The sequence below is a fragment of the Rhagoletis pomonella genome, unplaced genomic scaffold (genome assembly GCF_013731165.1).
Source record: "Rhagoletis pomonella isolate Grant_MI unplaced genomic scaffold, Rhpom_1.0 Rhpom_scaffold_00011, whole genome shotgun sequence".
Lineage (NCBI taxonomy): Eukaryota > Metazoa > Arthropoda > Insecta > Diptera > Tephritidae > Rhagoletis > Rhagoletis pomonella.
This window is the reverse complement of record NW_023458565.1, coordinates 26,129,419-26,155,930: the sequence shown is the minus strand read 5'-3', so window position 1 is coordinate 26,155,930 and position 26,512 is coordinate 26,129,419. Positions and strand designations below refer to the sequence as shown.

At 34.2% G+C, this 26,512-nt stretch overlaps 1 long non-coding RNA gene across 1 annotated transcript in view; it reads left to right on the top strand.

Annotated features, from left to right (window-relative positions):
* Positions 1 to 383: 383 nt before the first annotated feature.
* LOC118746905 overlaps positions 384 to 26,512 on the top strand; it is a 56,053-nt gene continuing 29,924 nt past the window's right edge. Inside the window, exons 1-2 of the long non-coding RNA XR_004993906.1 lie at positions 384 to 772; positions 5,871 to 6,412. This is a non-coding gene — a long non-coding RNA (uncharacterized LOC118746905). The remainder of the gene's footprint in view (positions 773 to 5,870; positions 6,413 to 26,512) is intronic.

Genomic DNA, 26,512 nt, shown 5'->3' with positions numbered 1-26,512 from the left:
TGCCTGCTGCGCGTTTGTCTGCTTCATAGCTCCACGGTTTGGCCATAAGCTGTGCTATGTGTGTGTGTGTGTGTGTGTGTGTGTGCTTGTATTGCTGCTTGACTTTGCCTTTTGCTCTGTCTCGGCTGTTCGTCGTTGTTTTTACACGATTTTTGCATTGGGGGCTTCCTCGCTTTTGCGACCTTTTTGGATGCTTTTGCTCCATGGTTTTGCTGTTGGACGCCACTGTCGTTACTGTGTGCTGCTGCTGAGGCCTGTTGGCAGCTGCCTTGTGTGCTGGCGTGTTTTTGTGCGATTTGCTTTGCTTTGGGGTATCATCGCTGTGGCCGTGTACGGCCTGCTTCAGTCTGTCGTTTGACGTGCACAGAGGCGGCATTGGAACGGACTAGCAAGTGTGATTCTATTCGATTCGTTTGCGAACGGCATACAAACGTGCGTTTCCCTCGTAATCGACAATCTCGTTGGTTGGTTGGTCGTTGTTGGCAACGGTCGGCATTCGAAGTAGTAAAAAAAAAATAATAAAAGTTGAAGAGATGAAGAAGATCTAAAAAATAAAATAAAAAATCCAAAGTTGTTGATATTTGCAAGTTGGAATGAAGATTTTATATATACATACATACATGTGTACACAAATGCAAATAAAAAAGCAAAAGTTATAAATAAAACGAATTAGTGCGGCAGTGAAAGAAATTCCATTATTGATAAAAAGGCGCGCGAATTTCGGTTCGTTGACGTTTTTTTTGCTCTGATTTTTGTGCTGCTCAAAACGAAGGTGGGTGATGCTGAATTTTGTGATAATGCAAAAAGTGTGTGAATCAATCGTAATTATTAGTAAATATGCATATATGTTTAATAAAAACCAGTGTCAAGAGGATTAGTGAAAATTTATCAATGTCAATCTAGATACATACATACATACATGCATTGAATGTAAGCAGACATCAAAATATATTTACATATGTACATATTTGTATATGTACGAAAAAAGTATTTACCTCAATATCAAAGAATAAAGTGTAATTTCGATTTCTTAAAAACGTCTCGAAATTTATGATTTATATTGAGTTATTAAAGTTTTAATTTATAAAGAAGACTGTGAAATGGATTTATTTTTAGTGATTCATCCTCCAGAACAAAGCGTATTTAGCGATGAGCATGAGGAGGAAGAAAATATCCATGTGAATGAGTGAAAGATAAAAATATATGCCGGAACAAAGTATAGGCACAGCAAATTTTTCACAATATATGCAACAATTTTCATTCTAATATTTTTCCGCTAATTTCGTTTGAAAATATGGTTCATTCTACAATAAAAAACATAAAAATATAATTCGTAAACTTTGTGCAAAACTCGCGAGAATTCTGCAAATTTTCATGAAAGTTTTCAACTTTTTAATCAGATTTTTTAGAATTTTTTCGAGTATGCAGATTTGTAGCTCAATCAATTTTATTAAAAGTATATAAAGTATAATTTTTAAGTAGCTAGGAATTACCGTTGATTTTTGAAATTTTTTTTCCCGCAGTCTCTTCCATTTTTGTTCGAAAATATGTACTTTATATGGAAAAAATGCAAATCACCTTCAACAAAAAAAATTCTCAAAAATCAACGCGATTTTTGACTAACTCCGAACGAGCATTTTTTTTACTAGAAAAAGTCTGATTAAAAAGTTGTAAAGCTATAAATTGCTTTACACTAATCTTTGGCCAAGTATGCCTGGTAGTATGGCAGGTGGTTTCCACAGACCACCTGGTATTTACCTTTTCGATGAGTTCAGCCTTTAGGCTGTGTTTGCAGGAGGTTAGAGGTATGCCCGATATTTCTATCCCCCTACTTGGCAGCTCGTCGGCTGGGCAGTTTCCAGGAATGTCCCTGTGTCTAGGGAGTATTATACAACAGTCAAGGAGTATTATAATGCCAGCAGGCTGAGAGTCTTCCTGCATTCTAAGGCTACTTTGGACGTGTTTTCGTTAGATTTGAAAGCACGCTGGCTGTCAGAATAAATAGCGGTAGGCCATCCTGGAGGGGCGAAGGTTATGAGCAACCAAGCCGCGTTTACCTCTACTTGAAAAACGCTACAATGGTCCCGTAAGCGAAAATTGACGTTTAGCGCGAACTCGTCAGATTTAATCCTGCTACCCACCCTTGTTTTTAGCTTGAAACCATTTTTATATATAGCCGTATACACTGGTTTACGTCTGTTTCAAGTAATTTTGCGTGCCAGAATCTGAGGTCTATCCACGGCTGGATCGCATTTAACCTGGCTGCACTGCAGCCGGCCCGAAATATGCTGTAGAGATCCACAGGTGGAAGATTTAACATTATTTCCAGAGATTTTGTGCGTGTAGTGGGTAGTGCTCCCGTGGCGAGCATGACAGCCGTCCTCTACGCTCGTTTTATCTTGGCTCTGGACCACCATTTTGGAATTTTCCAATTTTAAAACACCAATGTTATCCACAAATAAACGAAGCATCAACTTTGTTTCTGTTGTTTCAATAACTTTTCGGATGCGTTTTGGAAAAGTATGTATACATTGTAAACCACCTGTAGTTCGGCATTATAAAACATTAGATATACTTTAAGTATGCAATGCAATTCACGTTTTGGAAGTCAGCCAGTATTCTCTCTTGTTAAGCTTAAAATTATATTTCCTTACTGGGAGCAATTGATTTATGAATAAACTAATAAAACTAAAATTTTTTTCATGTCTGTACAAAAAATTTAAATAAATTGCAAGCTCCAAGTGATCGTAATTTGGTTCACCTGTTAAACTTTTTGCAATTGAATGACTAAGTACCTGCCCCAAAAATCGTTAACTTCATCAATCAGTTGAGCGTGTAATTGTTTTTGCTGCTAGGATGTTGTCATTATTATTTCACAGACTCCGTATTATTTATTCAACACTGCTGATGACATTTGCTAAATTGCAAAAAAATAAAAAAATAAAAAATGCATTCACAAATGCAAGTTGCAACCTAACCAGGAAAAGGAAAGAAATTTATAAAAGTTATGTTTATGATAAATGTATGCAAACAAACATACATACATAGCTACGTGCAAACAATATTTAAATACATCAATTCAGATACTATATGGAGCAAGTGTATGCGCTATACTATTTTTGTGCATTTGTACGCAAAACTTGATGAAACTAAAAATGTGATAAGTGCCTTAGCCATTGTTCCATTTGCATTTTGATTTTGACTTCAATGCATAAAATAAAAATCCAAAAACTTGAAAATTCGGCAAGTGTAAATAAAAATGCAAATGTGTGTATATAATTTCGTACAAAAGCAACACTACTAAAAATGAAGATATAGGTTAGAATTTAACCCAAAAAGCAGAATAAAGTGAAATACTTAACAAATGCCCTAAATAGTTGATTTGAAATATCGTAGATTTTTGATGCATTGGTGAGGCCAAATGGATATCGAATCAAAACGTACAATTTTGTTTTTGAAATGTTTGAAAAGACAACAATTTCACTTTCTCTGCGTTTTCCCACAAAATTTAAATTTTAAAATATATAGTGGGGAGTATTGATGGTAATTTTTGTTAAATATTTGCAAAGTTTTTAAAGCTAACATTTTTTTGTTATTTTTCCATAAAAATGTAGCTTAATTTAAAAAATTTTCATAAATATTTTGAGCTTTTTAATTTGATTTTCTAGAATTTTTTTGAGTATGCAGTTTTGTACCATTTAAATTTTAGTATGATAAAGTGCAAGTTTTAAGCGGCTTGAAAACCGGATTGATTTATTATATTTTTTTCTGACGGCTTTTGTGGGTTTTTTCATTATAGCATTTTATAAAAAGTGACATTTATTTATTTTTTTTTTTATTTTCTTTGCGAACAGTCTTGCGCATGATGCTTGTATGGAAAAAAGTGCAAAAAACCGTAGCCAAAAAAAAATATCGAAAATCCACGCGATTTTCAGCCGCTTAAAACTTGCACTTTATTATACTAAAATTTAATGGGGTACAAAACTCAATAAGAATTCTAAAAAATCAGATCAAAAAGCTGAAAATTTTAATGAATAATTTGTTTGAAGTTTGATTTATATGGTTTTGGTTAAAGCATGAACCACATTTTTATGAGATAAATAAAAAAAAAAATAAATTTTAAATATCTTGCACATATTTAACAAAAATCACCACGTACTCATCACTGCTTCCCACTGTATTATATTTTTCATATCCATGAATTTTTGAAGGAAACAAATATTTTTTTATATAATTTCAATAAATTCACATTTGTATCGTTTCCTTAAAAAACAACAACAAACTTAACAAATGATTATAAAAACCTTTAAGAAAATTAAAGAAAGAATGATGGAAACATAATCAAAGATCATAGAAAATAAGGATGTTTATGGATGGCTTTGTTTATGGATCCCTTAATGAAGTTGCTGTCGCGCACGAAAAATGGTTTTTGGGCTAGAGTGCACGGACGGAGACTTCTATTAAATTCATAGAGAAAACATTTAAAACCGGTATTTAAGCGGTACAAATATGAATTTTGCACTGACACTTAAACGTCCCGACTTTAAAAAAATATTCAGCGGGACAACTTTCTCAAAATCGTTACTGTTGTGCCAGAACCAGTACGAATGGTCACAGTATAAATAGCTTGACCTTGAGCAACTCAGTAAAGGTACATATACAAAACCATGAATATCACAACAATTCATTGCTCTATTGTTACACTCCAAATTTTTTCGGGGAATCGAAAAACAAACCACGCAAATGCGAACGAATACTACGGCTATACGAATTTGTTTACAGAAAACGGAAACGCTGCATTTAAAAGAGGAAGCTAAACAGCTGTCGATCGCTTTCATTTTATGCTTGCTAAGTACTTCTGCTGTAAGAGTGGTTGTCTCGTTATTTGAGAGCTACCCTCGCATGCACATAGCATAATGACCCTTCTAATTGTTTTGTAAACAGTCGTATTTTTCAGTCTCATCTTCATTGTATAAAGCGACTAGTTGGGATTTTAAAATTAATGCTATTTGCTTAGGTTCCCAAATTTTTCATATTCCACCTGTCAACATACATTTTACCCCCGGGCCCGGAGTTTCAATTGCCTGGATTTTTCTAAAAATTAAGTTTTCAAATATAGTTTTAAATATTTTTCAAACTTGATAGAATTTATTATTTAATACTAACATAAGTAGTTACAATTTTAAATTTTATAACGTATTTTTTCTTAAAAAAGAAATGCTAGTTTGTCTGCAATCCTTTTTAGACAACAATTTTGAACGAAAAAAAAGTATTCCATATACCTACTACTAAAAACTGTCCATAATTTGTAGTCCACCGGTTTTAAATCAGGACTGCCGAAGGGCGATTCCTTAGAGGAAGTCCAGTATTCACTTCCCTACTGAAATGGTATTGGAGCCAGATTTTGGCAATTTTAGTTCTATCGACCGGCAGAATATTGCTGGAAAGTTTACGACTAGTTTTGGACAACAGCTTCCGAAACGGTATCTTGATAAACTTTGGGCGATGTTTTGACGTTTGCGTTTAAATTGAACAGCTGGCGGAGATTTGATTTGCTAACCTTAGTTTAAACCAGCCAGCCCATGGACCCTTTTTCATTAACCCTGCTCTGATACGCTTTTTAAACGTGTCGCTCCATTTTTCGCGAAATGAAGATTAAAATCGGTGGTAACTCCATTGATAAATTAAAATTTATTTTTTTTTTAATATTTATAAATAAGATGCCTTTGAATAATAAACAAATATCTGAAAACTTCATATCTTTGAAAAAAAAAAAATTTATAAAATCTTTATTACCATAAAATTAAGGCAAGCAAACCACCCCCATATGGTTACCTTTTCAGCAACCTTCAGTAGGGTTATCTTTCTAGGGTTGAAGAAAACACCCACTGTGCCATGCAATTTAACAAAACAAATTTCTAACACACAAAATATAAATAAACTAAATTCCACGCTTCAAGGCCAGTGTAAAGTAAGCCAGACGCTTACAAAAAAACAAAAAAAAAACGTAAGGTTTAAGATTACAACAATAAAATTTCAAGCACGAAATTTAATTAAAATTCAAAATCAAAGCGCAGCTCTAATTTCCTCGCCGAAGTAAATAGTGAAATAAAATCGAATATAAAACAATGAAATTAGTCAACAACAACAAAAAACATAAAACGGCTGTGCTGTCTGAGCTAAAGAAGCAATGAAAAATACCCATTTGTGAAAAAAACACCAGTTGCAAGCAAACACAGCCATAACAAAAAATAAAAAAACAAACAAAAACACCGGCAAAGGTGACAACAAAATACCAACGGTAACAACAAATCACACCAGTATTGCAACAACAGCACATGCGACACCATTTGATGTTAGTGCGACACCCGAAATAACTAAAACTGGATTAAAAACCGAAAGGGCCAAAAAGGTAAATACCACACAGAAATGCAAATGCATAAATGTTTTTGAATGCATGTACATGTGTATGTATGTATGTTTGTATGAAAATAACAAAAAAATGTATATAAGTATATTCGTATCTGGTGTTGTAAACATGCATTGGGAAATGTACAAATATGTATATTTATTTATGTGTATCTCTACACTAAAAATACCAATAACCCGAACTAATAGGCATTGTAAAAAAGTTGTAAAAAAAAATTAGTGCAATAAAACTGAAGCTTTAATAACTTTAAGCCATCTACGCATCTCCCAATTTTTCTTGAATTATGTTTGTATTCATATCTCTAGCTTTTGACATTATGATTTATTATTATTTACCTTTTTTCAAATCAAATCTAAAAAAAAGTAGTTTAATAAGAATCGTTTTAGTTTTCGTTTTCATGAGGATTTATTAAGGATTATAACTATCTTACTGTTTATTCGTTATCGACTTCATTTGACTTGAAGAAATCATCCTCACTATATTTCATAAATGTGATTCAATGAGTTAAAACATGAACATTTTTTATAAGGGTGGGTAAAAGGAATGTTAATCCCGGGATTACGGGATCCCGGCCTTTTTAAGGTCCCAAAAATACTGGGAGTCTTTGCGCATAATCCCGGGATTTTCGGGATTTGTAATTTGCACTGATGGCAATAATAGCTTCGCCGTTGGTTTTACAGGCCTCGTTGTAGTCGTCCTTCTTTGGTTGTCGTTATTAGAAGGCACACATACTTGCATAATCGCTCGCTATTTGGGTCGAAATGGAGGGGCATCTCAAACATTTCTACTAGGTTCGGTTGTGTAGCTGATACCCAACCTCTCGCCTTGAAGTTTTATGGGATATGTCAGGCTTTAACTACTTTCTGGCGAGCTCATGGGTAAACTTGTCATATCTACTTTATCGATTGCAACTTTGTACAGTTTCATATATCTGCTGTCGTTAAAAGCAACTGGATTAATTTGCCCTTGAAATCAACTAGCGCTCCTTTACTTTTTCCAACGTGGCTTGGACACAATTTCACTGGCTCTTGGGGATCCTGCCCTCCTCCATGTTTTCGTGTAATTTCTTTTAATTTTCCGACCAACAAAGCATCGAGTCCAGGCGCATTATTCGGTGGCATTACTTGTTGATCTACTGGCAAAACTCGAAATAAATTATCTCGCCTACTGCATGTCCTCTTTCTGCTTTATAAAGTCTTCCATCGAGACGTGATCCAACTTGAGCAGTGAGTTAGCTTGACAATGGAGAGTTCGCAAGGGGTAAGGGGTAGTTGTGGTGGGTTGCGGCGTTCTCTGTTGAACTACTTGTCCGTTCAACAAGCTGGCCTTATAATTATCGGCAAAGGCTGTTCTCTGAGTACTGATCATACTACTAGAGAGTACGGAGTGTTTGATGTTTGCTCTGAAGGTCTACCGACAGCTAGCCCCAGGATATGGTAGATATACACATGGCCGCCGATTTGGCGCTCAGTCTTAAAAGCATGACGCTATAGAAGAATCAGCGGTTTTGGCCACGTTTCTGTATATTACACTCTAAATAGTTGTGATTAAGAAACCCTGCACTTCGCCCCTGAACTCATCTTCGACAGGCTCTTCGATCCGAAAATCTTGTCAAGAATAGAGTGGCAAACAGCGGGACCATGGGGAAGGAGGGAATTAAATTTTTACACGGTTGGATCTAAGCTAGGTAATAGTCTGGGATATGGAGTTTTCTCTGACGAATTGGTATTAGAATTATCCGCACGGATTCCGGACCACTGCAGCGTTTATCAGGCAAAAGTTCTAGCCATCAAGGAGGTGGATCTGTACCTTGATAAAAACGCCATAATGAAGACAATGATAAATTTGTTCTCAGATAGCCAGGCGGCCATCAAATCAATGAAGGCGGGAATGCGAAGATCAAATGGTATACAGGAATGCTTGACAGCCCTAAATGAAGTTACCACCACTTTCAAGGCCAGCTTCATATAGGTCCCGGGACATAAAAAATATAGTAGGAAATTGCAGGACCAATAAACAAGTCAGGAAAGGTACCAACTGTTTGATAACAGAGGCAGAAATTAATGATTAGAAATAGCCTAACCCAAGAGGCCAATAGGCCAAGGTTAGATTAGCGCACTTGCAGAACTGCTGGGCTATAGCCGCAATTCGAAAAAAAAAAACAAACAGAAGAATTGCTCAGCCTCCCAAGAAAGGACATTTTGAAGGTCATGGCCTGTGTAAGTAACCGGCCATTGCCTACTTTGTAGGAACTCTTTGAGATTAGGAGTATTTTCCCATGAATTTTAAAAAAGTTGCAGAGATGAGAAAGAGGAAGAAACACTTCTTCTACAGTTGCCCAGCTTTAGCTAAGAGCAGAGCAGACTTTTTAGGCAAACAATTATTTAGCTCTCTCAACGAACTTGGAATAAAAGCAATGCCACGCTTCATAAGAGCTTCTGAATTATTTCATGAATTGTAGTCAATGAGGTTTCTGTGTTTCACAGTGGTATCAGGGTTTAAGTAAGTTGTTCTTTTGGACTGACTGCCCCATTAACCTAACCTAAATAAGCCTCAGGATTTACCGTACTAGACGTATCATGGTATTAGTGGCGGGCACGGTTGCGCCTATTGTATACTCGTTTTGGAGTTTGATGGTTCAGTTATGATTAGGGCAGTTAAGCTGCTTCGTGCGGTATTTCCAAGAGCACTGGACTTACGTTTTAAGTGCGCTGAGGTCTTGCTGTTTGGTCTACAAATTATACGACCGCTCCCTCTAATGAAATTAAATTATTATAAAAATCAAGTCTTACAACTAAGCAAATCATCCGAATGCCGCCAAGCTAATTTTTCAACCGTTTCTCATACTAAACCTTTACTAATAGTGGCTTGTGGAGCAGTTCAAAATTAATATATTACGCATGCGAATTCGTTTAGCTTAAAAAAAAATTTAAAATTGTTTAGATTTCATAAAAGACAGACATTTTTGCCAATACTATTTGCGAGCTTGCGCAAAGAGAAATCTAAAACGCAAGTGATTTAGATACAAACACAATCGCTCACTAACTTCTAGTCATTTTACATGGATAAGCTTTCAAATGTCACTGTCACAGCAAGCGGAATGCTTCAAGTTCAGCGTCACAATTTACATGAAGCAATCACACAGCTATGCAAAGGAATTAGTACGCACAAATTGTTATGCAAGCACGCGCAAATATCGCCATACCACCAACCAGCTTTTTTATTTTGCATCTCCTACCAGTCGCAGCGCTACATACATACTATGTACATTAGGGCGGGTTGATTTTTTTTTTAAATCGTATAGCAAAAGCATAAACTACATAAAATTATAAGAAAATTCTCCGAAGAAACCATGTATCTAAAATAAAATCCTAATCCGCGCCTCTCGACTTGAAAATTTATATGGCCGCCTTTGCCAAAAAAAATAAATGTTAGAACAAATAGGTTTTTCCAAAAAGAAATCGAATTTTCTGAATAAAATTGTTTAGTAAGGTAGTTCTTTTGCCCTTTATATTTCTTCTACACTCAACATTTTTTTTCATTAAAAAAATATTCACCCAAGTAAAAAAGTTTGTATATAATTTTATATTTAATATCTTTATATGGAACATAGATAAAAAAATTTGCTTTCATAATTTAATAAAAAAGATTGGAAATGCAAAATAAAAAAAATTGCACTCAAAAAATTGTTAATTTTCAAGTCGAGGGGCGCGGATTAGGGTTTGATTTTAGACCCATGGTTTCTTCAGAGAATTTTCTTAGAATTTAATGTAGATTACGTTTTTGCTATACGATTTTTATTTTTTTTTCATCCATACATATCAACCTGCCCTAATGTACATACATACATACCTACATAGCTGCTGCGCTTACTGTACAACTTAGTTAGTAAGCGCTTATCGCTCGCAAGTATCTGCATAATAATTTAGCTTTGATTGAAATCTGGCGCTTAGACGCACTTACTCAGCTCTTTTTGCTGTGACTTTGTGGAGCAATAATCTTTGCTGTTTGTTCGCTTATATTTATTTATTTATCTAGTTTTTAATTTTGTTTTTGCATTTCGTTTTGATTTCCTTTTTAGTTAAATGCTTTGTTGTAAATTAGTTTTCTATTTTATATCTTTTATACTTCAGTGCTTTGAGCTTAGGCAACATTTTTTTGGGGCTCAGCGCGAGCTATTCATTTTTTTCGTTATCAAATTAGCATATTTTATTTGCATTCTCAATTTGTTTGGCTTTTTATATGCATATTAAAATTGTGGCCTTTTTTTCTTGCGGTGACAAAGCTAAATGCTGACGAGTTATGAGGAAAAATGAGCAGGCCTTTGTTTTGACCGTAAACTTGATTTTAAGTTAACTAATCTACTTATGGAGTGTGTGTATATCGTAGAATAATTAATTCCATTTGGCTCCATTTTAATAGAAAGATTAATGCTAGAGTTAATAAAGATTTTCCCAAAAATAATTTATTTGCGGATGGATTTTTGCACTTTTTTCATAAAAAAAAAAAATATTTGTGACCGTTCGCAAAAAAAAATAAAAAATATTCAAAGTCAGTTTTTATAAATTGCACGTTTTATATGAAAAAAAACGCAAACGACCGGCGGCATAATAAAAAGTTATTGAAAATCCACGGGAAGTGAGTTCGAAATTTTAATGAAAGTTTGTTGATTTTTTCTATATTTTATATAAACATGTGAGATGTTAACTTGATAAACATTGTGAATATTAAAAACAAATCTATATGCGATTTTTTTTTTCATCACTGTATGCGGCTAGATAATTAACCACTGTCATATGTATTTCCAAATATTTATTATTTAATTTCAAAGTAAATTAATATCACCTTCCTCTGTATTTAACTTTTGCTTGAAAAATTTGTTTCCCTACGCCTCATTTTGCCAACAAAACGCAACAACCTTAGGTGTGTGTTTGTGCGCACATTCGCTAATAATTCATTTCAAAATCCTCAGTAGTTCTTTGTAGCTATTTTGATCAAAACTTTATGACTTTCACATACATATAAACGAGACCAATAGGGAAAATCCCCTTCTTTCACTCTGGCTAGCTGACTTTCTTCATTCCGCCTAGCTGCAAATGTATATACATACATACATATATGGGGCGTTCCATACCAGAACGGACGGAGTTCACATTTCATGTGTTTGATTTGTTTAAAATTTTTAGGATTGATGCATGAACATAAATATTAAATAAATAGGAAATTTGAGCTTGATTACTACATATTTAAAAACTTTACAGCACAAAAACAAAAAAAAAATCGATTTAATTGATTTTCAAAAAGATATTTTTTTAACATTTTTTTTTCTTGAAAAATTTTTCACATACAAACTTTTTGATAAACAATAATAGTTTTTGAAAATATGCCATCTCAAAAAATATTGAAAAAATTACAATGGTAGCTCTGAGTATTGCGCAATATTTAAGTATAGTATTACGGGGGCGACTCTATAACAATTTGAGTTATGAATTTTTGTTTACACCGAAATTGAGTAAAAGGAGTAAATTTCAAATTAACAAATTTTTCTAATTTGTTTGAGTATGCAGTTTTGTAGCCCATTAAATTCTAGTATAATGAAGTGCAAGTTTTAAGCGAGTAAACAACTGGCAAAAAGCCGACAGCATTAAAAATATTAAAAATCAACGCAATTTTGCAGTAGTTTAAAACTTGCACTTTATTATTTTAGTGGGCTATCAAACTGCATACTCAAAAAAATTCGAATAAAAATTAAAAAAAATTTTAAGTTTGTAATGTACTCAACTTTGGTGCAAAGGAAAATTCATAACTCAAATTGTTCTAGAATGCACCCGGTAATACTATACCTTAATATTGCGCAATACTCTGAGTTACCATTGTGATTTTTTTCAACATCTTTTGACATGGCATATCTTCAAAAACTAATTTTTTTTATGAAAAAATTTGTATGTGAAAAATTTTTCAAGAAAAAAAATATTTCAAAAATATTTCTTTTCATAGAGAATTTTGATGTGCGTATGTGTGATTTTTTTTAAATTTTTTTCTCGACCCGGTCTCGATATATTTGGAGAACTATAAACTATAAATCGATCGAAATGAAGTTCAAATTTCATATTTGTTTATTATTTATGTTTATGCATCAACCCTAAAAATTTTTAAACAAATCAAACACATAAAGTGTGAACCTCGTCCGTTTTGGTATGGAACGCCCCTTTTACATCTGTATGTTGAGCATAGTATCGAAAACTGTTTTGATTGCTATTTCGTTTTGTTTAAATTTTTCGCCTTTGTGTGTTTATCTGTATGTATGTTTGTATGTAAGTGCTACTCATGCATTATTGGTTAGCACCTAAATTGTCTAGGTTAGTAAAGGTTCACTGAGATTCGGTGTGTGCAAGATAGAAGTGATGAGATATCTCGTATGGCATGTGGCAACCAACAATTAGTGGTATTGGTTTCTTTGGTTCAATGCTGAGCATGCAAAGCGTTTATGCTCGCTCATTCAAAAAAGTATGCATAAGTATGTATGTTTACACGTGCATATCATTTTTGTACATACATATAAACATTAGCGTACTCATGTGTATGTACATACATACATATGTATGTACGTCTGTCATGTAAATAATCCGATTTAAGTGCGCTCACAAATGATGAATGACTTTTGTTTGGTGCTTGTTGCTTTCATGTCATTTATTTTATTTACAACTCATATGCATATTGCTTTGTTTTTGTTTTGTTTTGTTTTGTTTCTAGTATCAATGTAAGTATGTTTGTATATAAATACAAATGTATGTATGCAGGCGCTTATAAGCACTGCTATGATTCGCCATGCCTAACAGATAAAATTGTGCAAGGCGCCGTAACCCCCCCAACAACGGTGACGTATGAAAACGGAAGTCTTGATAAGAGAAATTTATTGTTTACACTTTAAAGAGCTCGATATCAGGAATGCATGGAAAGTGTGCACATTCTTCAGATTTATGCATAAATAATTTTACTTAAACGTAAACAATTGAAACAAAAGTAAAAAGTGATTACATAATTTCTGGGAATTTCTAAGGAACGCATATGTACATGCATGAAAATGCCATGTGGGAGCAAATATGTAAATGATAAAAAGTTGCGGAGAATAATTTGATAGCAAAATTAAAAAAAAAAAAAAAAAGAAAATCTATAGGGTCATATAAAAAGTATCTGCGAATGTTTGTCACTATGTGGCGTTTATGACAATACATCTGGCAACACTAATCCTAACTGACGTGCTTTCGAAGGCTACATTTTTATAGAAGACAGTTCTCTAATTCTTTGCTCGTGCTAAATATTAAACTAATTTGAAAATGAGTTAAATATTTGAAGAAATACGCTTTGTGATGCCCTTTTCCTTAAAAAAAAAGTGACAACGCCGCAAAACCATACCGAAAAATTTTGCAAGTGTACGATCAAGTTTATGGTGAGAATGCTGTGAGTGAACGCCGGATGCAAGAGCGGAAATTTTGGAGTTTGCCAAATTGCGAAAAAATTTTCCATATAAATTATTAGTATAGTATTAGGTTTCTCTGCCATAAATGTGTAACTTTTTAGCAATTTTTGGTCGAAGCCGATTGAGGCCATCTTTATTCCGAGCGACATACTACAAAAATAACACTGTTACACCCGCAAAAAGGACAGGACAAAAGGACAAAAAGGTAATTGGGGAATTATATATGTTATATAATTATAGTAAGAAGGAAGTTAAACAATTTTTTTTAAAGAGATTGAGTCATAAGTAAAATAGTCTTTACTCCGTTTTTCAAAGTTAGCCTCCGAAATCCAGATATGAGCTTTCGTAGTTCGAAATAGGACCTTTGGTAAAAAATTATTTTTAATTATTGTATGTAACTAAATAACTAAAAAAGTAAAAATATAGGCGTAGTCCGCCTTGTGCTCTTATTTAAACGATATTTAACTTCTTTTTGCGACCTACATATATTACAGGTGTCACAAACTTTTTAAAACTCAGTTCAAATATTTTTTTTTTTTATTCTCTATAAGGTTTTTAATTTTTCGAATATCTGACTTTTGACCCCCTATAGCATCTGTAATATAAACATTAATATTATAAATTTTTGTAGAAGAAAAGAATTAAACCGCTCTGTGAACACACGTGAGTGCGCTTTTCCTGCAACATCGTGAGCACTTACAAAATTGCGCAATTATTGACCGTATCTGCGTCCGCATAATTGCGTAATGATTGATCAATTTTGTTATTTTTCTGAAAAAATTATATTTGTATCATATAATTATAACGCACTGGTGAAAAATGCCTATTACTTCTTCGACTTCACAGAATTTTCAAAATTTTCAAATTACTTAATTTTCAATTTTTACTTTTTTTGTTGTATTTTCGAATTTGTACTATTTTACATAGTTGAAAGTCACAGCAAGTTTGAATATTTTCGCAGGTTTAGAAAATAACAAAAATACAAGAATATTGAATTTTATGAAATTGTTACATTTCTTGACCTTTCTTATTTTTAGGATAATTTCCAAAATTTTTAAAACTATCGAAATTTGGGAGATTCTAGAAATTTTGGTAAAATGAGAATATTTTGAAATGTACAAAATTATTTTCCAAAATTTTTTAGAATTCTATTTATTCTAAAATGCATCCCAAAATGTAAAGATGTGAAATATCACAAATTGTCGAAAAATTCTTATGTTCATGGTACTTGTGTATAAAACCTAGAAAATTCTTAGAATTCTAAAATATAATAACATTTTTGAAAAATTCCAAAAATTTTCCACTTTTCTGAATATTTATTTTGTACTTCGTCTAATTCAGTACATACTACATATTCTAGTATGTTATTCACGATTTACATATCTTGAAAAAATATTTGATTCTGAACCAGGCTTTGGCAAACCTTTGAGAGTATTTCTGGTCTGAGAAGGCTTATAGTTAACACAATTGTCCTTTCGAAGTCTGTGTAAATCGGTAAATCCCTTCAATGGCAGCAAAAATTGGAGGAAAATATCAGTCAAATATTCAAAAAAAAATTTTGCGTGTAATATTTGCTTGAAACAACCAGCATTTGCATCAATATTCGGTAGTTCTCCCTCACGATGTTTTGGCTTAACTAAGTATCGACTTATGTGTATATGTATAGTAAGTTCTTAAGCTGCAGTGCCATTGTGAATTATATACCTAGCTATCTCTCGAATCATACAATTCTACATACTGATGCGTTGATTAAGAAAAAAAAAACTCATTTCGCGACCTACAAAACACTATCAACAGCTGTCAATTTTTAATTTACTTTAATGTCATGAACTTGAGCATACAATTGAGAATATTAATGTAAAAATATAAAAATATATATGTATGAATGAAAAGCAATTAAATGAATTATTTTGCAACGTGTTGACGTAGTGCTTGTTATAGTAATATTTTTATGTGTGTAAATATGTACTTACAAAAAATTTAACAGCAATCTGAGGCATTTAAATAAATACAAATATATCAATATTTTTGTAAATACTGGCGAGGATTCTTTCTGTAAGTGGATCAGTTTAACGAACTCATATTATTAATCTGAATGAAATGTGTTCCAATGACCGATTGGCTTTACTTATGCGACTCCCTCATGATTTTTTATATACATACATACTAACATATGCTCAGATCTACCAGCGCTTTTATACAGCCGCGTCAACTCTTTCCTTTTCACCACCACGGTGATAGAAGAACAAATTCCACTTCTACGCTGGAGGCGCTACCAAGCCTGCTCGCTCTGCATATCGCTATCAAGACAGAACCCTTGTTTATGCCGGGCATAAAAAGCTGATCTCTCTCAAAGCTACGTTTTTCCTTCCGAATGTTGTCATTCTCATTCACGTTCAGACCTCTAGATATAGGCGGAACGTATGTATGTGGAGGTTTATGATACCATTGATATCACTTTAATGTCATACGCCAGTCTTTAGACTAAAGGAACCATAAGATGCGGAGTCATGTTGACTGAAGCCTTGTTTAGTATCAAACGGCCTAAGATTTCTCCAACGGGAAGACTTCTACAAGCGCTTGCCACAAGACAGCGCGCCAGGTGTTTCAAAAAATCTAATGGAATATCTAGTGGACCATTTCACAGGTGCTTCTAGTTAAGCTATAGACTTAGCATGCCCTAAAAGAAGCACTGAGTTAAGGAAAAGGCACGTGGGGGCATGAAGAAAACAAAAATTTCACGCAAAAAGTACAAAAAAGCCTTCCACAAGACCACTGCGTTTGATAATGAGACACATTTAGATACCTATAAGCAAACTAACAACGGAAGGTAATGGAGAGACGGAGAGACGTAAATAGCAGAGAGCATATATATAATACTTCTATATTGGTAGTAAGCTAACATCTCAATGTAAGCATCCCGAAATCAAAGCGAGACAGTCTAGTACTGTTTTTGTCAATGTATTGTGTACTTGAGTGCCGTTTTTGTAAATGTGTCGTGTACATGTGTATTTATAAACGTATGTGTTCCTTTTCTTTCCCTGTGGGGAAAACCTCTAGTCCTGAACTGGTGCGCTTCTGGTACATTTAGACCCAGTACTGGTTCGCGATAAGTCTCTTTTGCATGCAAGCATCTGGCGAATTTAACATGGCGATGTCCTAGGAAGTGTCAATTGCACCCCGCTGCATCCCTTTTTCGATAGTGCCGAACTAGTTCTAAATTCTATAGTTCCGAACCAGTTCTAAACTCGACAGATGAAAGAAAAAAGTATCATGATTTTTCAATATTTTTGGTTTTTCCGTGTGTGCGATTTTAAGTTATTTTGAAAGAAATGTGTTTTCAATTTGAAATTAAATTTGTTTGCTTGATTGTAAGAAATGTACCTTTGGCTGTAGCTGAGTTTGCAGAGGTGCGCGCTGCTATTTCTTAGATTCCAGACGGTCCCAAGATGTTGAAATGTTAACACAAATGTTAGTTTTGTATTACCAAGCTATGAAAAAGCATCTGCGAAGCACAGAATAGAAGCGCATTTGAACGAAAAAGACGCCGAACACATATCTATGTAAAGTAAACAAGCCCCCCGCTGCATCCCTTATTCGATAGTTCCGAACTGGTTCTAAGTTCGACAAATACGATCTAGTTCGTTCTGCATCCCGTTTTCTATAGTTCCGAACCATTTCTAAATTCGTCACTTTAGATATAGATTTCTAGTGAAAAAAACTGAAAAAAAAATAGTTTTTAAAAGTACCACTTTTCGCTGATTTTAGGCTGGTGGGGATCTAGTTCCTATCGGACTAGTTCATTTTTGGCGATAAAGACCTAGTACGAAACTAGAAATTTGATTCACTAGTCCGCGGTTTCCCTGCAGGGTTCGTAGTGTTTTCGGACGGTACTAGCTCTTACTGCCAATATAGGAGTATTACATATATGGCAGAGAGGCAGTTATTGACCCACTCTTCACCACGCGGCAAGCTTATATGTATCAAAGTTTGATCTATAGAAACGACCGTTTTTAATCTTCTCGTTTATTGATCTGCAGAGAGCCGTGTAGCTTAATGGATCTCTATATGCTGGAACCTAGGACTGCACCCCACCATGTTTCGGACCCTGGCGTAGTCGATCAGCATCAATCCGTCATCGGAAGTTTCATCGTGGAGACGGAATTGTCCGGTGGTGGCATCGAAAAGTCTAAGTCTTCACAATAGAGATGTTTGGACATCTCACAATTTTCTTCAGCGCTCGGACATATCAGGTGAATACCCTAAAATCACGCTGACAGCTGAAGCTTTTTTGTCTGGTCCCAAACCACAGCCAGAGATTGATGCAGTTTTCGAGTACATGTTTGTTTCATGCCTTGTGTGGCAAGTGACACCATCCTGTTGAAAGTAAATATTTTCGCCTGCCATTTCATTCAGACCATAAAAAGTATGTTATCGCATCTCAACAACGTTCACCATACTAGCTTTATCGACATCATTTTCGATGAAGTACGATCCGAAGGCGCGATATGTAATTCTTGCAGAACGACTATTTTAATAAAACGTTGGGAACACTTTTGGGCTTGTTTAACTTGTTCAACTGAGTACCGCTGCATGAATAAGTTTACCAAAGCCTGTAGTACCAGTTGTCTGAAAAAAATGCATTAAAATAAAACAAATAATTGCTGTCAAAGATCTGCACAGTAAATCCTTAAGACGAATACGTAAAAGTGACGCTCACTCCATTCCATTGTGACCCAAACCTCCCCATTGGTTACTCACGTTGCTCAAAGTGAAATACTTTTGTTATTCTAGCAGAAAATTTTTCGAAATAAACTCTCATTCTCCACTCGTGCAGAAAATCTATTTTGGGAGAAAGCACTTGTATATCATTTAGCTCGCACTACTCCAATAGTCGCAATGGCCGAGCGAACAAAGCACAGGCGTGCCATTTGAGAGGCGCGAGTTCGACTCTCAGGTAGCGGTTTTTTTTTTCTTTTTGATTCATTTTTATTTTAAATTTAATTTTCTGCTTTAATATTTTTATTTCCAAATTAAATATTTTCTTAATTTTTATATTTTATCTTTTAAATATAAGAATATAGGTGTACATTTCTTATTTAGGGTTTTATTTCATTTAATTTTTAGGAACTTATTTGATTTTTTCTAATTGTTAAATTTATTAATTTTTCTTCTTTTACTTAAATTCTCGTTTAGTTTTTAGATTTGATTGTTTAAAAACGAAACATATTTTTTCAAATTGAATTTAATTTTTAGAAACATAGTTTATTTATTTTTCTCAAATTAAACTTTTTCTTTTCTAATTTAATTTTCAGATTTTGTTTTAAAATTAAAATTATATATATTTTTAGCTCCCTTCTTGCTCGATTTATTTTTCTCTAAGTTAATTTTTAGATTTTTTTGTGAAAAAAAAAATTGTTTCATTTCATTTTTAAAATTTCTTATATTTATTTTTTAGTATCATTTTTATTTTTTTATTTTATTTGCTTTCATTTATTTGTTTTTATTGCTCTTAAAAGAAAAATATATTTTTTAATTAAATTAAATTTTTAAAAGCTCCAGTAAAGAGCTTTCAAGATAAATGGCTAAATTTACAACTGTCTTGCTTTTAGGTAATTTTTCCTCACGTACTGCAGTTTGAGCGCCATCAGAAAAATGTAAAAGCAAAAGTCTTTTCTTTGGTACCTATTAAATGCTCATGCCAACGTTGGGCTATTAACTTGCCACTTGTTAAGCATGGCTAAAGCTTTAGTGACCTTGAAATTTTTGGCATTCTTCCGTCTGCTTCAAAAACAATTCAAGTCACTGTCCACTTAATTACGATCTCTATTTATTTTGCACATTGTTTACTGGCACTTATGCAGAACGTGCAAAAAGATGGATGTAAAGAATTTAAATCACTGCTGACAGTCGGTGCAACACACAAATCAAACATTGTGAAAAAATACTCATTTATGACAACAAGAAAAAATAGCCAGCCAGTCGTGTCGGTGGCAATATGGAAAGTATTGCAAAGATCTTTTAATACTGCCATATATATGTACATATATAGCTATAGGCCGATATGGCATGTAGCTATGCAAATAAGTATGTTTTTTAATGGCGCTATATAAAATATATATTTTTCATATGCATGCATACATACTTTACTTAGCACGAATGCTACCGTGAACGCTTGGTCGTCCGAATGAGGAAACAAGGCTGGCAATGGCAATAAAGTGACATTATGCACAGGGAATTTATGTCATGTCCCTGATGCGCTGCCAGCTGTCTAAAAAATTCTAGATGCATATACAGAACGCACATACTCTTACATATAATATACATACATACATACATAGTATATGAAATCTCATCAGTATGGTGGTGAGTTCCATTGCAAAAGTATTAAATATTTATTACTAAAAAAAAAAGCAACAGAAATAAAAAAATGCATACGCAAATTGGCAAAGAATTTAAATACTAAATATTGTACAAATACAACGTGGTTTTACCTACAATGAAAAATTGCAGAAAATTTAAAATTTTCTATAAATCCATTACGTGGCTTGTTTGCGCAAATTTGTCGATGACGCCGTTGAAATTGAAAATGCTAAAAAAGTTTCACCCCCAAGGATTACTTCATTGGCAGAAGTATTTATTAACTTTTTCATAAGAACGTTAAGCGTTTTTTCGTTGAGGAACTTGAAGCGTTGCTTGTTGTGGTTTTTGCGGCTACTGATTATCTTCCCTCCCGCAAGCTTCGCGTTAAAAACAAAAACAAAAACTGCTTGATTGCCAGCTGAAAGTCACCTGACGTATATTCCTTTGTGCTGATTTGTAACCGCAAAAGTGCCTTTGTTCTTTTCCTTTGTTTTTCGCTTTTGCTGCATGCAGTGTGATGTTTGCATTTATTTTCATTGCCATTGTAAGCCCCTGTAGCTTATACAATTTTACGCTATTAAATGTTGAAAAAATTGCCATAAAAATATATGTTTTTTGTATTATTTTTTTCACAACCTACATAAGTAGATATAAATATTTACACAGTCAGCGGGAAGATCCTTCGTCGTAGCCTTTTGCTCATTTTTTGGCATTGATATGAAAAATGCACCTTTCGAAAGAAAAACGGCCTGTACGTAGACAGCCATGAGTGCAAAGTATTGACCGTTCGGTATCTCAATAGCCTGGCTCCTCAATGATGGAAAGAAGAGCTGTGCATCTAGTGGATGATGTTCGATTTGATGGCCAAGATCATTTCACGATTTGGATGGATAGAAAAGGAAAATCCGATTTACAAATCACCTGTGACCCTCATTTATGTAGCACAGCTGATAAAAATTGGTTTAAGGAGTATCATCATAAAAATTCATAAATTTTAAGATGAGGTCAGTCGTTGCCTGCCCTAGTCGTAACTCGAAATAAAATGAAAATCTTTAGTTTTAAGAATATTACCTTAATATTATGCTTCCTTACAAAATTGGTTTAAAAACTTAGATACTTGCAAGTTTATTCACATGCAAACCGACAAGACCGCCTTGAGACGATGTCGATTATTTCTATCATAAAAAGGTTAGGTTTGGTTATAGCGGCTGCCACCGCGCAGAGCACGGCGGCTGGAAAAGCTGGTTGTGTTGTCCCGCTGGCCGAAGCCATTTGTTTCTTTCGCTTCCTTAGTAACTGAAATACCGAGTGCGTTTTATATACTATGTTGCACAAAAAGTTAAGAACGTTCACCGAGCTTAGGTCGGCTAGACCAGAGATAGGCAAAGTGGCTTCCAGGAGCCTTTTGAACTTATGAGCCGGCTTGGTGCATTTAGGTGCTAGATGAGGGGTAACATCAAGAGCCAGCATGAAGGCAGAAGAAGAGCGTATTAAAATTTCATGTACTCTGACTCTCATTACTCATATATATGATGCTTTTAATGTATGTTTTACACCCCCTTTACCATGAGAACTGATTTACCTCTTGCATAGCACTTGCTGGCTCTTTGACCGCTGTAAGTGCCAAAAATCTGCCCATCCCCGGGCTAGACAATCTCAAAAGCGCTTATTGAATAATGGTTTGCGCGTGTTGGCCACGGCAGGATAGTGGCAGAGATAATTTTCGGTTCTCTCCACCCCCTCTTCCTTGTCTCTGCGACTGCGCCAAAAATCGTTGGTGGGGTATCCTAACCTTTTTTCGTGAGTGCTCAAATCGACAAGAGCGATCCAGTCGAGTCGAGTGGTAGTATGACAGGTGGTTTCCACAGCCCACCTGGTATTTACTTCCTTAATGAGTTCGGCTTTTGGTCTGTGTTTGCAGGAGAATAGATGCATGCCCGAAGTTTGAGCAGAATTGACTTCAGATATTTCTGTCCCCCTCTTACCAGCTCGTTGGCCAAGCAGACGAAGTTTTTATTTGAAAACTCAAACCTAAGAATATTTTGCCACAAAATATCAGCTTGATCTGAGCATTTTTATGGCATTACCCGTTTGAGGGTTAAGAGACACCTTCCTGGTAGCAGGTCTAAACATTTCAGGTAAACATATATCTTTTTTAGCGAGTTTCCTACCAGAGGCTGTTTGACTTTTTTTGTATAAGGAGGCCCAAGGCCCGCAAACCAATGTTTAGTGTCCTTTAACAGAATATGTCGGAGTTGCCTCACCAATGCTCCCCCTATTTCGACCGTGACCCAAGGCTCCACACGGCTTGGTTACCGCATCACGCTTAGTTGCTTACGTTGACCATAGTGCGCGCGAACGTAAACGCAAAATTCAAGATTGAGTACCTAAAGTCGTGCTGCAGAAAAACGATCATACCCCGTGGCACTCCCTTGTGGTTGTGAGTATGACCACAGAGTTCCATACATATTTACATACGTAAATTTACGTACATACGTAAATATGTATTGGAAAATATTTTTAATGAAAATGAGTTGGAATCGCCTAGAAAATGAAAAGAACACAAATAATGCTATTAAAACCAATAATACACGAATCGTATTACCCATCCTTTTTAGGTAGTCCATAAAAAAATTTAATATTCAAACCAAAAAATTTAATATAAATGGTTTGAAAATATTTTTTTTTCTTTTGTTCTGAGGCCTCTTATACCAGATACTTTATTAGTACGACTTAAATGTTTACATCCGTTTAAGTATCTCGTAAGTAATAAATAAATAGTTAACATTGGTATTCTTCTTTAATAGGAACCAAGTGTAAAAGTAGTCATGAAACATTGTCTAACTGCATTTTAGGCTTTCAATGAAATTTTTTAAATGGACACAAAGCATTTATGGTAATTGAAGTTGGATGAGTTGCAGCCACGCGTGCAGACATACGCACATGAACCTATACAAAAGAACTTAAATGGCTTGACTGATTTGGGTATTTGTTAAAGCAAAGTTATTTTACATAAGTTATATTCAATAGGAAAAAAATTATACAAAAATAAATAAAATATTCATTCATAAAACAAGTTGTTTTGTAAAGTAAGTAATGCTACCTCAGGTGGCATATTTGAATTAGTGCAACATGTTGACCTTAAAACATTACGTAAATAATATGTTTTTTCTTGATTACAACTCAACTCCATTGTGAAACAATAAAATTAATTCATTTACACAAGTATGCATATTATTTTGTTTTGTTCTAACCATCAACAGAATTTTGCTTCCTCAAATCGTACATACACATTTAATCATCTCAGCATATCAAACAAAACATTTCAACAAATTGTGCGAATTGTTGAGTGTTGCTGACAGCTTAATGTACATAGCACTTGCTGCATTTCCTTGTCATCCTTTCTACGTAGCTTTAACGCTAACTTCAAGCAGCGCACAGTGTCTTAAATCTACATAAGTTGTAGTAAAAAAAAAATAGTAAAACTTTTTCAGAATGGTGTCTTTCAAGCCGAGCTTATGGTTAAACAGGAAGCTATAGAATGTTTAGGGCACAGAAATCGTACAAAATATTATTTACAAAGCTCAAAACTAGGTCACAAGTAATTCGGAAATCGTGGTAATTGGCGCAGATCACTTAACGTAAGGGGGGAATGCTTATTACTCACTTTAATAAATAAGTCAAATAAGTTATTATTACAATATGGATATCGAACGAAATGTGTTTGCAAAGGGTAGATTTCTTAACTAAATCCAAGAGAGTTGCCACATGTTTAAAAAACCAAATTCAATTTCAATCAAGGCTATTACGATTTGTGTCACAGTTTGGGTGTCAGACGAAAGAGAAATTAAAAAAAACTAGTTTGAAAATATTTTGAACAGGGCTACCAACTGTATGAAAAGTCGAATTAAATTAAATTATAAGTTATGTATATGCAATATGAAAATATGTTTGTAAAACGGAAGAGTGTTAAGAAATATTTAGTTTGATTATCTATAATATTTTTGAAGTGTCTGTAGAGGGTTGCCACCTGCTTAAAAAGTTAAATTCAAGTTATTTAATAAGTTAAATGACTTACTAAGAGGTGAGTATCACTTGAGATGTCTTTGAAAAGGCTTTTTTTCGAACTATATATAGGAGTGTTGCCACATGTTTAAAAAATCAACTTCAACATGAATTGCAGCAATTAGGTAATTGAAGTCTGCATCAGAAGATGGGTATCAGGCGAAGGCGGTGTAAGAAGGTTTTAGTTAGACAAATTTTAAAGAGGGTTGCACCCTGTGTGAAAAGTCGAATTTTCTTAAATTATGCACACGCATCGCTTGTAACTCTGACTAAAATTTGGAATATTTTTTTTTAGGTTTTTGAAGCGGGTTGCCAGCTGTTCAAAATAAAAAGTTCTATGTTTTCTTGATTAATTATTTGTAAAGAATTTTTATCAAGCAAAAGCTCCCATCGCATTCTGTATCAATATTTATAAAATAAAAATCTCTATGATTTCCACATGATGGGAACTGATTTCCACATAGGTGGAACTGATGTCCACATAAGTGGAACTAATTTCCATATAAGTGGAAGTGATTTCATTGTCCCATATGAAAAATATGAATGTTAAAGCGAAAAAGCTTTTCACAGAAAGATAGAGATGTCGGCTATAAATTCTGGTATCGCAGGTTCAAATGCCGGCACATGAAGTATTTAAAAGATAGAAAAAAAATTTTTTAATATACAAAATTTATAGTTTTCATATGAAATTTGAATTTGTAAAGGCTTGTCAATATGATTTTCAATCTTAATAATTTATCAAGAAAATATGTAGTTTTTGATTTTTGTGCGAGAATTCCAATTCTTGATAAATAATAAAAAATTTACAAATTATAATAAAATTTTATTTATAAAGTGCACAGAATCAGGCTGTTGATTTACTTGCTTTTTTTTTAAGGAAAGCAGAACACTTTCTCAACATCGCGAAATATCATTCGCTCAACGTCGAATGAGTTGCACTGTGCAGCATTAACACGGTTTCCTTACGCCCGCACCACCAAACGTCACTTGCAGCATTGCCACAGCGTACTATTGTTCATAGTTTTTTCCTATTATTTATTTACTATGTTGTTGTGTTGTTTTACTAAAGCGTTAGTTGTAGTTGTTGTGGCGACTTTTACATCAACACAACACAGCAAAATTTTTGACATTTAGCTGTGCTGTTGTACAACAATTTATTTAGATGCTTGCGACATGTCGTCCGTTTCTTGCTGCTGACGACATTCTGTGTTGTTTCGTTTTTTCAGCTGCCAGCGTCATACCAGCATATTTCCTGGCATTCTTTTATCTTGCGTTTTCCTCTTCAAGCGATAAATATTTAGAATTTAATTGTGTTTTTTTTTTGCTAACATGAAAATATTTTACTATTTTTTAACAACGTGCTGAAAAGTTACGCATACCAGGCATTCATCTTCACTCAAACACCTTCAACATGGAGTGCACTGCTAGCCGCCCATCGTCCCATTTGGAATGCAATGCGTGTGGCGCATGCGCGTCTGGCCATCGCGTTCACATCGTTTTTATCGCAATTTATTTTCAATCGTTTTTAATTGATTCATGTTGCGTTAGTACTCATTTGCTGCTACATACATAGCCATGTTGCTGATAGTTTGATAGGCCGATCGCTGATGCGCTTGCTTGTCTATCGTAGTAGTTTTGGTTTTTCCTGTTGTCCGATTGAAGTCGCGCACACGCTTTTTTCGTAGTCTACTTTTTGCATAAATTTGTTTATGCGTGTAAGTGCTTGTTTGCGTTGAGTGCATTAAATTTGCATTAAAATGTGAAATTTTATTGGTTTTGCCGACATTGTTGTTATTGCTGCAGTTGCTTTTTTGTTGGTGGATGAACTGTTTGTTGTGCTGGTGTGCTGCACTGATGCAGCTGCCATGAATTGACACTTTGATATGTGCCACAAGTTAAATGCCACTATCGCTGCAGCCAATAAATTTTGTTATTGATTTTATTTTGAAACTATTCATAGTTGCCCGTCGGCGTTAAATGTTGCTTGTATGTACATACATAAGTATGTGCGCGTTTGGGAGTATCTGCATACCTGTTGGTTGTCATGTTTTTACAATATTTATGCGCAAATGTTGTCATGTAAACTCGAGCGGACAACTGTTTTTTTTTTGTTTTTTGTTTTACTAAATACAATTAATTTGCATTTAGCCAACTTGTTGACTTTTTTTTTGTAT